The sequence below is a fragment of the Primulina eburnea genome, chromosome 3 (assembly GCF_022965805.1).
Source record: "Primulina eburnea isolate SZY01 chromosome 3, ASM2296580v1, whole genome shotgun sequence".
Lineage (NCBI taxonomy): Eukaryota > Viridiplantae > Streptophyta > Magnoliopsida > Lamiales > Gesneriaceae > Primulina > Primulina eburnea.
Window position 1 is genome coordinate 47,628,073 of NC_133103.1, and position 14,194 is coordinate 47,642,266.

The window sequence follows — 14,194 nt, forward strand, 5'->3', positions numbered from 1 at the left end:
CAACATTTAAGGTAAATTTCTTTGCAAATAAAACAATGTTCAATGTTCAATTTTGAAAATTCCTTTTTACTGCATAAATTTATTTCATTGATATGTCATCTTACGGCTTATGCATCTGAGAATATTCAACTGCAGTACATGCATGGTTGTTCTATATTTGGTATGATCTTTATAAGAAATGTTGCCCATAAAATGCTTCAACCAAAAATATTTTTACACATTCAACTTGCATAACTTTTAAATTATTTTCAAAATGTTTAATACGAGATATTATTTTGAGTGTCTTCCACTTTGTTTGAAAACAAAACTTGATTTAATTTCTCAATGTTCAATATTTCAAAAACCAAGTATTGTAGCTCAATGATTTTCCCTCAATTGATCCTATCATTTCTTCTTTGTTTTCGTTTTTTGAGTAAATTGGCTACAAAGCTTAGAAATGGATAAGGAACAGACGTGTCTGCCTTCAAGGCATGTATCTGAGTATGAAAATTTGCATTCTAAAATTTCTTGCACAAGCTAGGAAATATGCCAAAACACGTGAAATGTCTGTATGTCCTTGCAAGCTTTGTAAAAATAAGAAGTATATAAAATTTGACCAAGTGTACGAGCACTTAATTATTAAGGGGTTTGATCTTTCTTACACTATTTGGTTCTTCCATGGTGAAAATTATACCTCACAATTTCAAGGTGAAAGTAGACCAGGAGGAGTTCAGGAAGAGGAGAATGAAAATAAAGAGGGATTGAAGGTCACAAGGGAAAAAATGGCAACTTAATACTCAAATTGTTGGAGAGAAAAGGGTAATAAAACTATCTCTTTGTTATTTGCAGTCACGAGATAAAAAAAATTGGCAACCTAAATCCGTTATTTTGTCAAAAAATATCTTTTGTTATTTGCATGAAATAATAAAAGAATGTCCACAAAAATTTCAAAACACAACTAACATTGTTGATGATGCAATTAGCCTTGTATATGGCCAAGAAGCTCGAGGTAGAGTGCACGGAATGAGATTTAGAGTTATACCATTGAAATTTGGGGCTTCTGTGAAGCAACTTCAAAGTATGGTGCATAACCTTCAACAAGAAATGCAAGAAATGAGGTCCATGTTATTCCAAAATATGAGTAACAAAATGAACAAGAACAAATTAGTAATTGAACATCATCATCAACATCATCATCATAGCGCATTCACGATAGTTTCGGGGTTGACTAAATGAATATTAGTTCTTCAAACTAGGTGATTTTCTCACACGTCATCTCTTAAACCAAGATCTAAGATATCTCTCTTAACCATCCTAATCCAAGTTTTCAATTGCATACCCCTCCTTCTACCAATTTCATTAACATGTCAATCTAAGATATGTCGGATTGAGGCCATGTTTGGTCAACATGGCCTCCTCTTAACATGATCAAACAATGTTAGATTTCAGTCTCTAATCTTATCTTCTATGGCTACACCTAAATAGCTCATACAATGTTAGATTTCTGTCCATAATCTTATCTTCTATGGCTACACATAAATAGCTCATAATCCTTCATTCTTAGTTAAATTCTTCCGCGTTTTGCCACGCATTCATCTTAACATACACATTTATGCTATCATCATCTCATGCACGTGTAATCATGTAGTGGCCCAACACATTGAGCCATAAAGTATAGTTGTTCGAACAATAGTTTTATAACATTTTTATTTCAATCTTGCAGGCATCCTTCAATCTTGATTATTTGTTACTAAGCTTTTCATAGTTTATGGGTGAATATCACATACCGTTGTTTTTTTCAAAAATATCGGAACAACACAATGTTCTTTATATCATCAAATCGAGGGCGTGACTCCGTTTTTGAGCGCGTTTGCTTTTCGTAATTGAATAATCGTATCATTTGGTATCAAAGGTTTTGGTTCATTTTGATTCAAGTAAGTATCTCGTTTTTATTATTAGATCTACGTTTTTAAATCGTTTTGTTTTCAGATATACATGTTTTCTGTCGTTTATTGTTATTTCGTGAATCTTGTGATTCTCGAAATTTCGTGAGTCATTCTTCGTTGTTCAAGTTACACGAAATCTTCTTGTCATTTCCAAAATATTGTTGTTATTTAGCATTGATCTTTTGATCCTACCTCTTTGTGAGTCATATTCAAGTGTCTCTCACAATTTTTTGGCTTTACACAGTCCAAGTGAGACATTTGCAAGCATCCACAAGTTGAATCTGAAAGTTTGATACAAATACAAAGCATAAGCCCACCTTCAATATAATCCTCAATTTGAGTGAAATACTTAAGTGCGAGTGCTTTTACTTGGAGTGATTTGTGAGTATTTGTAGTTAGCAAAAAAAAGAGTCTGAGTGATTTTCTTTGGGATTGACCGAGGGTGTGACACCTTGACCCGTTACAATTAAAATACAGCGGAATTTAAAATTTTCTTACAAATGGAAGGAGTTTCAAAATACATTTCCAAATATCATCAAAAGTATCAACATGATCAATTAAATGATACATCAAAATACAAAACATCATTTTAATGATCATGTACAAAATATTGTTTGCAAAACAAACTACTTCCTTCCAATCTTCGTATGCATATGACCCCAATCCACAGTCAACGTCCTGGCCCGTCACTCTTATCTGCATCACATGAAAATAACTGAAATGAGTATAAAACTCAGCAAGTGGAACTCTTACATAACAATGAACATATCAAACTCTGTAAAACATAGCTTTGAAATCATTAAATACCATCAACTCTGAAACATGAATATCATAGCAATAGCATAACAATGAGATGGTATTTCTCTTTACTCTGGTTGGATTGATATCAATAGTAACTCTGTCTGTGGTGCTCGTATCCCAATCGATATAAACCGATAACTCTGAGGGATATAAGCCTATGGTCGTTGATCAACTAATTGCATGCAATCTCTGACTATGTATCTATCAATCCAATAAAACATTTGAAACTCTCTCTTGGCATTTAATCAATAACTTTGAAGACTATACTCTTTGTATTCCCTTTTCAATAATATGAGACATAAAAATGTCCCCAATATACATAGCAATGGAATCAATACATAATCAAGAATCAATTGAAGGGAATAACACAATAAAACCTTTGAACACAATACATATATAATCATGTGAGCACAAGGGATGAAATTCCACTTACAAACCACAAGAACACCTCCACTAATCACTTGGTTGAAATCCTACAACAATAATCCATAAATAACACCATCATCAACTCAATATCCAAGAACCTAAGTCAAATAATCCATTAAACCAACAAATACATCAAACCCATAACATCTCTTCTCCAAAACCAAGAGATAACACAACCAAAAGCTTACCTTAGCTTCCTAGCACCAAGGAGAACTTCGATCTCTACTCGAAAATCCAACTAGAAGCTTGGATTGAAGATACGAAATGGAAGAAATGGAGGAAAACCCTTGGTTCTAGAGAGAAAAACGAGATGGAGAGAAAAGGGATGGGAAAAAGTGAAGTCAACCACTCCAAAAAGCTACTAAATATCTCGCCCATACCTCAATAATGCATGACCGCGGGTGCGCTCTATCATTACCGCGGGTGCGCTGAGCTCACGGCACTCCACCAAAAATTCTGAAATCAATGACCGCGGGTGCGGTCCTGCAATCACCGCGGGTGCGGTCTAAACCGCGGGTGCGGTACTAACATCACCGCGGGTGCGGTGGCACTACGGGGAAAAACACCAAAATCCAACAATTACGACCACGGGTGCGGTCCTTACACTGAGTGCGGGTGCGGTGCTGTCACGGCAGAAACAAAATCTCAAGCAACTAAAAGCTAACCGAAACTCTAAAACGAAATAACCAACACCAACCACACCTCAAGGCAATAATAACCAACAATACTATGGCCCATAATCACAACTCTTAACATCACAACTAAACTTAAACTTAATCAATAAATCTATAACATACGAAAACTTAAACCGTACCGTTCACTGGGCTCGGCTATTACAGTGGGAATTTGGGCGAGGAATATTTTATTCTATTAACGTTTCTTGCAGGTACAATGTCTGAGAGGAAATTTGAGAAGGAAGTAGGGGATGGCTCGAACCCAGGACTTTCCAATGTCCAAATAGAGACGTTGTTCAGTCATTTTACTAGGATGATGAAAGTTGAGTTGGAGCCTTTACATGAGAGGTTGGATAGGCTCGATGTTAGTACTAGTAGGAGTAGGTCTGAACATAAGAATGTTGGTTGAGGTGAATACGAGGATGAACATGATTTTGGAGGCGACTATGAGAGCCAAAATGAAAACTGGGGAATGAACAAAGGTGATGGAGGATTTTGGAGAGGAAAAAGAGAAGCCGTACGGGGTAGGCACCACGATGGGATTAGAGAATATGGGAATATGGGAATATGAGTAGCATTGAAATGAAGATCTCGTCGTTCCACGGTAAGTCTGATCCAGAGCCTTATTTAGAATGGGAAAAACGAGTAGAATTTGTTTTCGACTATCACCACTACTCCGAACTCAAAAAGATTAGGTTGGTGGTGGTTAAATTTGTAGATTATGCCCTTATTTGGTGGGATCAACTTGTGACCACTAAGAGAAGGTGAAATAAGAGACCTATCGAAACTTGGGATGAGATGAAAAGAGCCATAAGGAAGAGTTTCGTGACAAATCATTACTATAGAGAGACTACAAACTTTGAGACATGGTGTAAAGAGTGTCGATGACTACTATGAAGGGTTGGAAGTAGTCGTGATTAGGGCGAACTGTTGGGATCGGTTAGTGGGGGTAATCGTTGTAGTAGCCCGAATTCCAAATTGGGTAATTAACGGAGTAATGGTGATTAAGAAGGTTTAAGGTGTAATTTTGGCTATGGTCATGATCGGACGGACCGAAGAGGGTTCGGAAGCACCGAAGAGTTCGGACGATCCGAAGTGTAGTTCGGTGAATCCGATCATAGGTGTCAAGTGTTGATCGACACGTCATTTTTCCATGCATGTTCGGACGGTCCGAAGTGTATGATCGGAGGATCCGATCATGAGCTGTCAAGAGCCAATGGACACGTAGCGTTCGGACGTTCCGAAGTGTTGTTCGGAGGATCCGAACATGGCCTATAAATAGTGCTCGGATTTCTCATTTGTGACTTGCCAATTCATGATTTTGCCTCATAGTTGAGAGGATTTGGAAGGTTTCTAGGGTTAGTTGTTGGTCGAGCGATAGCCAAGAGCTGCCAGGAGTAGTAGCGTAGCGGCGCCTGAGTTTCAAGGCAATCGACATCAAAGGGCTGTCGACGGACGAAGGTAAACCCTAAACCTTTGGTAGTACTAGGGAGTACTGGTTTTGCTAGTCGAGCATGGTAGTATTGATTGAGTATGCTTTTGATGCGTAGGCTTGTTCTAGACCTGATTAGCGGTGTTGCGTAAGGCTAGGCTTGCTGTGATAGAGGTACGAAAGTACTATCCGAGATATCCTGGTTGAGTATACATTCATATATGTGTTGCATGAGTATTTGCTGCATTGTTATATGTCATATGATGCATGCTATTATGTCACGAGTTATGATGCATATTGCATATCATGTTGAGCCGTATCTCCTTCGAGATAGCCTTTACTGTTGAGCTGTATCTCTTTCGAGATAAGCTATATCTTGGGGCCGCTCAGCCCTATCTTGTGGACGCATGGACACCGAGAGTACACAGTGGCCGACGGGTCGGGAGGGCTTCGGTGGTCCGGGACATTTTAGGTCCACGTCTGTCTTGTAGTGGATGCAGTGACCCAGAGGTTGGACCGCGCGGCACTATCCACTTGGCGCCTCTAGACTGAGCATTTTGAGATCCTTTGTGATTCCTGTTTCTTGACTACCCTGGTATCATATCATAGCATGTGCATTTCATATAGGTTTGTATACTCATACTTTTGTACTGGGCGTTCTTATCGCTCACGTCCTCGGTTTTGTTTATTCTTGGACACCCCATTCCCACGGGGCAGGCCTCAGGTTGGATGGCTCAGGAGGAGCAGGAGGAGGACGTTGAGTAGCTGGTTGGTTTAGTTTTCAGTGTTTTCCATTTGATTCGATATGGTTGTACTGGATATTTCATTTTGAGTTAGTCTAGACTTCGATTTCGATTGGGTTGTATAACTATTGTTGTTGGCCATATTTCCGCTGTTATCTCTGATTATAATTAATTAGGTTAATTGCATGCTTAGTTTTTGATTAGTAGGTGATTCTGGAACGGGTCACTACATTTATGGTATCAGAGCATGCGTATGATTTTGGGATATAGATTCTGTTTTGGGATTTCCGTTGACCATTTTACCATTTTCCCTATTCTATCTTGTAGCGATGGCTGACCATTTTGATGACGGGAGTAGTCAGGGGAGTGTAGGTCGATGGGGTGACCAGGACGATCATAGACGTCATCGTGAGCATCGTCATCGTCGGGATGGTCCTAGGCGTTTCGATATGCATCGTTTCATGCAGATGGGGCCTAAGCCTTTAGTTGGCGGGGAGACTCCCAATGATGCGGAGGATTGGTTAGAGCGCATGGAGAGTTGTTTCCGCGCATTCCAGTGCACCGATGAGCAGAAGATGGAGACCCTTAGTTTTCTTCTCGAGGGCCGTGCTCGCAGGTGGTGGCGATCGACTTCTGCGCCGATAGTTCAGTCGCAGGGTAGAGCGACTTGGGTCGATTTCCGTGCAGCGTTCATGCAGCTGTACTTTCCTCCAGCCCTTCGCCAGGCCAAGACGATTGAGCTCCTGAACCTTAAGCAGGGGAGTATGTCTGTTGATGAGTATCAGCAGAAATTCTTTGAGTTGTTACCCTTCGCTCCTCATATCAGTGGCAGTTCTGAGGCCAAGTATGATCATTTCCTCCAGGGCCTTAATCAGGAGATCTTTGATCGAGTCACTGTCTGTGATAATCCTACTTCTTATGATGGGTTAGTGAACCGGTGTCGCCAGGCAGAGATCAGTCTCCAGCGTGGTAGGGCTATTCTTTCTTCTTCTAGACCTCCGAATACTTTGAGGCCTCGATCTCAGTCATTCAAGAAATCTGGTTCATCTTCTTCTGGATCTGGATCTCGATCTAGTGGTGTTTTCCGCTTTGGTAAGAAGAAGGAGTCTTGTGCGCATTGTGGGAAGAACCATCCATCGGAGCAATGCCGAGTAGCCGCAGGAGCTTGTTATCAGTGCGGAGAGATGGGGCATATTAAGAAGAATTGTCCTCAGTTGCGAGGTGGAGCAGGATCCGGTTCTGGATCTCAGACGACTGTTCAGCAGAGGAGGCAGGGTCAGGCAGTGGGTAGTTCGAATCTTCGACCTCGTGCCCAAGGTCAGGTTTTTGCGCTGAACCAGGATCAGGCTGCAGATGAGACGGAGAGAGTCATAGCAGGTACTTTTCATTTATGCGGTATTCCTGCTTTTGTTCTTATTGATACAGGAGCCTCTCATTCCTTCATTTCTGCACGATTTGTTAAGCGTCATAGGTTACCCTATGTTTTTCTAGACGTCATTCTTTCTGTTTCTACTCCGATGGGTCATTCGGTGTTAGCGAAGCGTCTAGTGATGGGTTGTCCCTTAGATTTTGAGGGTAACGAGTTGACTGCGAATCTTATGATCCTAGAGATGGAAGATTTTGATTGTATCTTGGGTATAGACTTATTGACTACCTACCGAGCTACTGTGGATTGTTACCAGAAGCTTGTTCAGTTTCGTACGACTGAAAGCTCTAGTTGGTTTTTCTATGGTGAGGGAGCGCGACCTCCGATGCCAGTGGTATCTGCTCTGAAAGCCTGTCGTGCTTTAGAGTCGGGCGGGGAAGGCTACCTCATCTATGCGATTGATTCATCCACAGGTAGTGTTGGTCTAGAGGATATTCCAGTGGTTTGTGAATTTCCTGATGTTTTCCCAGATGAGATTCCCGGTTTTCCTCCGGTTAGAGAGGTGGAATTTGGCATAGATTTAATGCCAGGGACTGCACCGATTTCTCGTGCCCCCTATCGTCTTGCTCCGTCAGAGATGAGAGAGCTGAAGCAGCAATTGCAGGATCTTCTTGATAAGGGTTATATTCGCCCGAGTGTTTCGCCTTGGGGAGCTCCAGTCTTGTTTGTCAAGAAGAAGGATGGATCGATGCGGTTGTGCATTGATTATCGCCAGCTGAATCGGGTGACGATCAAAAACAAGTACCCTTTACCCCGTATTGATGACTTGTTCGATCAGCTTCAGGGTACTTCTGTTTACTCCAAGATCGACTTGCGATCGGGTTATCATCAGATGAGAGTCAGAGATGATGATATTTCCAAGACTGCATTTCGTACTCGTTATGGGCATTACGAGTTTCTAGTTATGCCATTCGGATTGACGAATGCGCCAGCGGTGTTCATGGATCTGATGAACCGAGTCTTCCGAGATTTTCTGGATCAGTTTGTGGTGGTTTTCATTGACGATATCTTGATCTATTCCCACAGTGTGGAAGAGCATGCCCAACACTTGAGGATTGTGTTGCAGATTCTTCGCGAGAAGCAATTGTATGCTAAGCTGAGTAAGTGCGAGTTCTGGATTGATCGTGTGGTATTCCTTGGTCATGTGATTTCCAAGGAAGGAGTTTCTGTGGATCCCAGCAAGATTGAAGCAGTGCTGAATTGGTCACGTCCGACAACGGTGGCTGAGATCCGTAGTTTTCTAGGTCTGGCAGGGTATTATCGTCGCTTCATCGTGAATTTCTCTCAGATAGCCAGACCATTGACGCAACTTACTCGGAGGGATGTTCCATTTGAGTGGTCATCCGAGTGCGAAGATAGTTTCAGAGAGCTTCGTCGACTTCTGACTTCCGCACCTGTTTTGGCGTTACCGTCAGGATCTGATGGTTTCAGTGTTTACACCGATGCCTCCACTCAAGGCTTAGGGTGTGTGTTGACGCAAAACGGTCATGTGATTGCTTATGCTTCCAGACAGCTGAAATCTCACGAGGAGAAGTATCCCACTCATGATCTGGAATTGGCAGCTATTGTGTTTGCGCTGAAGATTTGGCGTCATTATTTGTACGGTGTTCAGTTTGAAATCTTTACTGATCATAAGAGTCTGAAATATCTGTTCACTCAGGCTGAGTTGAACATGAGGCAACGTCGTTGGATGGATTTGCTGAAGGATTATGATTGCGAGATCAAGTACCATCCAGGTTCTGTGAATCTCACAGCTGATGCGCTTAGTCGCAAGGTGAGAGCCTCTGCACTTCAGATTTGTGCTATGACTAGTGCCATCCAGGATAGTTGCTCGTTGGGGTTTAACTTCAAGCATCGGAAAGGTATGGAGAGCATTCGTGTTGCTACCATTTTATCTGAGCCCAATTTGTTCACTCGGATTCGAGAAGCTCAGATGTCTGATCTCAAGACTCAGAGATTAGCTCGGTTAGTTGGTGGTGATAGCAATTTCCATTATCAGTCCAATGGTCTTCTGTGCTTATCTAATCGGGTTGTAGTACCAGAGGATGACACTTTGAGGGACGAGATATTGTCTCAGGCGCATCGAAGCAAGTTAAGTGTTCATCCAGGAAGCAACAAGATGTATAGAGACTTGAGGATGCGGTTTTGGTGGAAAGGGATGAAGCGCAGCGTGTATCAGTTTGTCTCCAAGTGTCTAGTTTGCCAGCAGGTTAAGACAGAGCACCGTCGACCGGGAGGATTGTTGTTGAACTTACCTATTCCAGAATGGAAGTGGGAGCATATTACGATGGATTTCATTACTCACTTGCCATTATCTTCGAGGAACAGCGATGCTATCTGGGTAGTGGTGGATCGACTCACCAAGTCTTCTCATTTTCTGCCGTATAATCGTGATTTCACTTTCGATCGTATGGCTCGATTGTACATTCAGGAGATTGTACGTTTGCATGGAGTGCCTGTCAGTATTGTTAGTGACAGAGATCCTCGTTTTACCTCACGGTTTTGGGGTAGTTTCCAGTCAGCTTTGGGTACTACACTGAGTCTGAGTACTGCTTATCATCCGGAGACTGACGGTCAATCAGAGAGGACTATCCGTACGCTTGAGGATATGTTGCGAGCCTGTGTTATGGATTTCGGACCCGCTTGGCAGGATCATTTGCCTTTGATTGAGTTCGCGTACAACAACAGCTATCATCGTAGTATTGGTATGGCACCATTTGAGGCGTTGTACGGGCGACGTTGTCGTACTCCATTATTCTGGGATGAAGTCGGGGAACGACAGGTAGAGGGACCGGAGTTAGTCCAGCAGGCTATAGATAAGGTTGCAGTAATCAAGAAGCGGATTAAGACTGCTCAGGATCGACAGGCTAGTTATGCGAACACAAAGCGTCGACCTCTTCATTTTCAGCCAGGTGAGAAGGTGTTTCTCCGAGTTTCGCCTTTTCGCAGGATTTTGAGATTTGGTCTCAAGGGTAAGCTGTCTCCGAGATTTATTGGTCCATTCGAGATACTGGAATGTGTGGGAGATTTAGCTTACAGACTTGCGTTGCCGCCGTACCTATCAAGTATTCATGATGTGTTCCACGTATCCTTGTTAAGACATTATGTAGCAGATGAGTCGCACATCTTACATCCATCTGAAGTTCAACTTGATACGGATTTGTCTTACGTGGAGCGACCAGTTCAGATTCTAGATCGCAAAGATAAGGTGTTGCGGAATAAGATCATTCCTCTTGTCTTAGTGCAGTGGCAGCGTCGAGGCACTGAAGAAGCCACTTGGGAGTTAGAGAGTCGTATGCGTTCGGAGCATCCAGAGCTCTTTTGAGTTGTGCTTTGTATAAGTTTGTGTTTTCAGTTGTAATCATAGTATCAGTTGTATTCAACAACAATTGAGATATATTAATGATGTTGTTATTTCGTTTTGTTCATTCTCTAAGCCTGATTTCGAGGACGAAATCTTTTAAGGGGTGGAGAATGTAGTAGCCCGAATTCCAAATTGGGTAATTAACGGAGTAATGGTGATTAAGAAGGTTTAAGGTGTAATTTTGGCTATGGTCATGATCGGACGGACCGAAGAGGGTTCGGAAGCACCGAAGAGTTCGGACGATCCGAAGTGTAGTTCGGTGAATCCGATCATAGGTGTCAAGTGTTGATCGACACGTCATTTTTCCATGCATGTTCGGACGGTCCGAAGTGTATGATCGGAGGATCCGATCATGAGCTGTCAAGAGCCAATGGACACGTAGCGTTCGGACGTTCCGAAGTGTTGTTCGGAGGATCCGAACATGGCCTATAAATAGTGCTCGGATTTCTCATTTGTGACTTGCCAATTCATGATTTTGCCTCATAGTTGAGAGGATTTGGAAGGTTTCTAGGGTTAGTTGTTGGTCGAGCGATAGCCAAGAGCTGCCAGGAGTAGTAGCGTAGCGGCGCCTGAGTTTCAAGGCAATCGACATCAAAGGGCTGTCGACGGACGAAGGTAAACCCTAAACCTTTGGTAGTACTAGGGAGTACTGGTTTTGCTAGTCGAGCATGGTAGTATTGATTGAGTATGCTTTTGATGCGTAGGCTTGTTCTAGACCTGATTAGCGGTGTTGCGTAAGGCTAGGCTTGCTGTGATAGAGGTACGAAAGTACTATCCGAGATATCCTGGTTGAGTATACATTCATATATGTGTTGCATGAGTATTTGCTGCATTGTTATATGTCATATGATGCATGCTATTATGTCACGAGTTATGATGCATATTGCATATCATGTTGAGCCGTATCTCCTTCGAGATAGCCTTTACTGTTGAGCTGTATCTCTTTCGAGATAAGCTATATCTTGGGGCCGCTCAGCCCTGTCTTGTGGACGCATGGACACCGAGAGTACACAGTGGCCGACGGGTCGGGAGGGCTTCGGTGGTCCGGGACATTTTAGGTCCACGTCTGTCTTGTAGTGGATGCAGTGACCCAGAGGTTGGACCGCGCGGCACTATCCACTTGGCGCCTCTAGACTGAGCATTTTGAGATCCTTTGTGATTCCTGTTTCTTGACTACCCTGGTATCATATCATAGCATGTGCATTTCATATAGGTTTGTATACTCATACTTTTGTACTGGGCGTTCTTATCGCTCACGTCCTCGGTTTTGTTTATTCTTGGACACCCCATTCCCACGGGGCAGGCCTCAGGTTGGATGGCTCAGGAGGAGCAGGAGGAGGACGTTGAGTAGCTGGTTGGTTTAGTTTTCAGTGTTTTCCATTTGATTCGATATGGTTGTACTGGATATTTCATTTTGAGTTAGTCTAGACTTCGATTTCGATTGGGTTGTATAACTATTGTTGTTGGCCATATTTCCGCTGTTATCTCTGATTATAATTAATTAGGTTAATTGCATGCTTAGTTTTTGATTAGTAGGTGATTCTGGAACGGGTCACTACAATCGTTGAGCTAAAATAGCTCGGTTCTTGAAATATTGAACACCGATGAATTAAATCGAGTTTGGTGTTCAACCCAAGCGGAAAATACTCGAAATAATCCTTCGTAGAAACCGAATAAATAATTTGTAAACCATTTAAAATATATGCACGTTGAATGAGTTAAAATATTCAGTTGAAGCATTTTATCAAACACTTGGTGTACAATATTTTGGTATTTGAAGAACACATAAAATGCTTCAACAATGCATCTTTAAAACTATGAAATGATAAGCAAATGCAATAAAGAAATAGACACGAATTTGTTTATGGATGTTCGGAGATTTCAAACACTCCTACGTCACCCCTTCTTCCCCTTGGGAAGGATCCACTAGAAGACTTTGATTTATACAACTCATTGTACAAACCCATTCAGCTAGGACTTACCCATTGCCTAAAACTGAACTCCTAGCACTCAAGATTGTAGGCAGCACCTCATAATCAGCATATTGTTTAATGTCTCATATGCAAAGACTACAAACACAATGTTTTACGTCTTTGTGTAAAGACTCACTCAACTAAACTTTTCAGCTCAAACTCTCTGTATATGTGTGAGTGATTGTGTGTGAGGAATTTATCAGTTACAGTGTACATCTCAAATGTTTCCTCACACAAGGGCTTGTGCTCTCAACTAGCTGATATATTCATGCTAAGTGCCCATGCTTTGAATCCACTTCCAAAGCTCTTGTTTGATCTTCAAGATGTTGTATTTATAAGCCCCAACAATGATATATACGTTAGACACAAGAATATGACCGTTGAGAAAGTTTCTGTACTGTTTCCGAGATTGCAACGGTCAAATTCGTCTTGCTGGATTTTTTCCCGACTGGTCAACTCTGGTCAACTGGTCAACTCAACTGGTCTTTCAGTTAGTCTGGTTCAGTTGGTCAGTTCAGCTGGTTCAGTTCAGTTTCAGCAGGTCAGTTCAGTTTCAGCAGGTGTGCTGAAATCAGCCCAGCTGATTTCAGTTTGTGCAGAACCAGTAGCATCATCGCCATTTAGCAGCATCTTAAGCTTCGATTCAGACTTTGACTTCTATTAATGATTTGTAGATCTTTGTCTTGTCTTTCCAACGCATACTGAATCGCTTCGTTTCGATAACTGAGCTGAGAGAATTGACGAAAATACCGCAGCTGCTCAAACTCAACTGATTGCTGTTTTCGTGTGATCAGTTCGGTAGTTCAGAGATCAGTTAGGCCATGATAACATCCGATTTTGCCCAACTGACGTGAAATACAACTTGTTCGAAATTGAGTTTTCTAATCAGTCCAATTGGCGGATTGTCGTTTGGATCATCCAGCTGAGAGATATCTTCAAAATACAGAAGCTCGCCAGAAATTCAGTTTGTGCAGAATTCAGTTTCAGCTTGCTTCTTGTGTTTGCAACTTCACACTTGAGTAAATATGTTAGAAACACAATAACAAGTTTTGTTAACATCAAAATCAAGATTGCGAACTTGAAAAGTTCCAACAATCTCCCCCTTTTTGATGATCACAAAACTTTAATAAACAATCAACTAACATATTTCTCCCCCTTTTTGTGTGAATCAAAAAATCACATTTCAAAACATTTTAAACAAAATTTTCTCCCCCTCAATATCTAAAAATAATCTACTCATTTAAGCTATAATGAGTTCTCCCCCTATATTTTTGAAATTTTGAAAAATGTAAAAGAGTAGGGATAACTAACCAATTTTCTTCATGGCTCATTTTCTGCCGCAGCACATATGCTCTGTCTTCAAAGATTAAACTGCATTTTCTGGGGCATAACTAGGCTGCAAATTCAGTTTTGCATATATATGTGTAAAA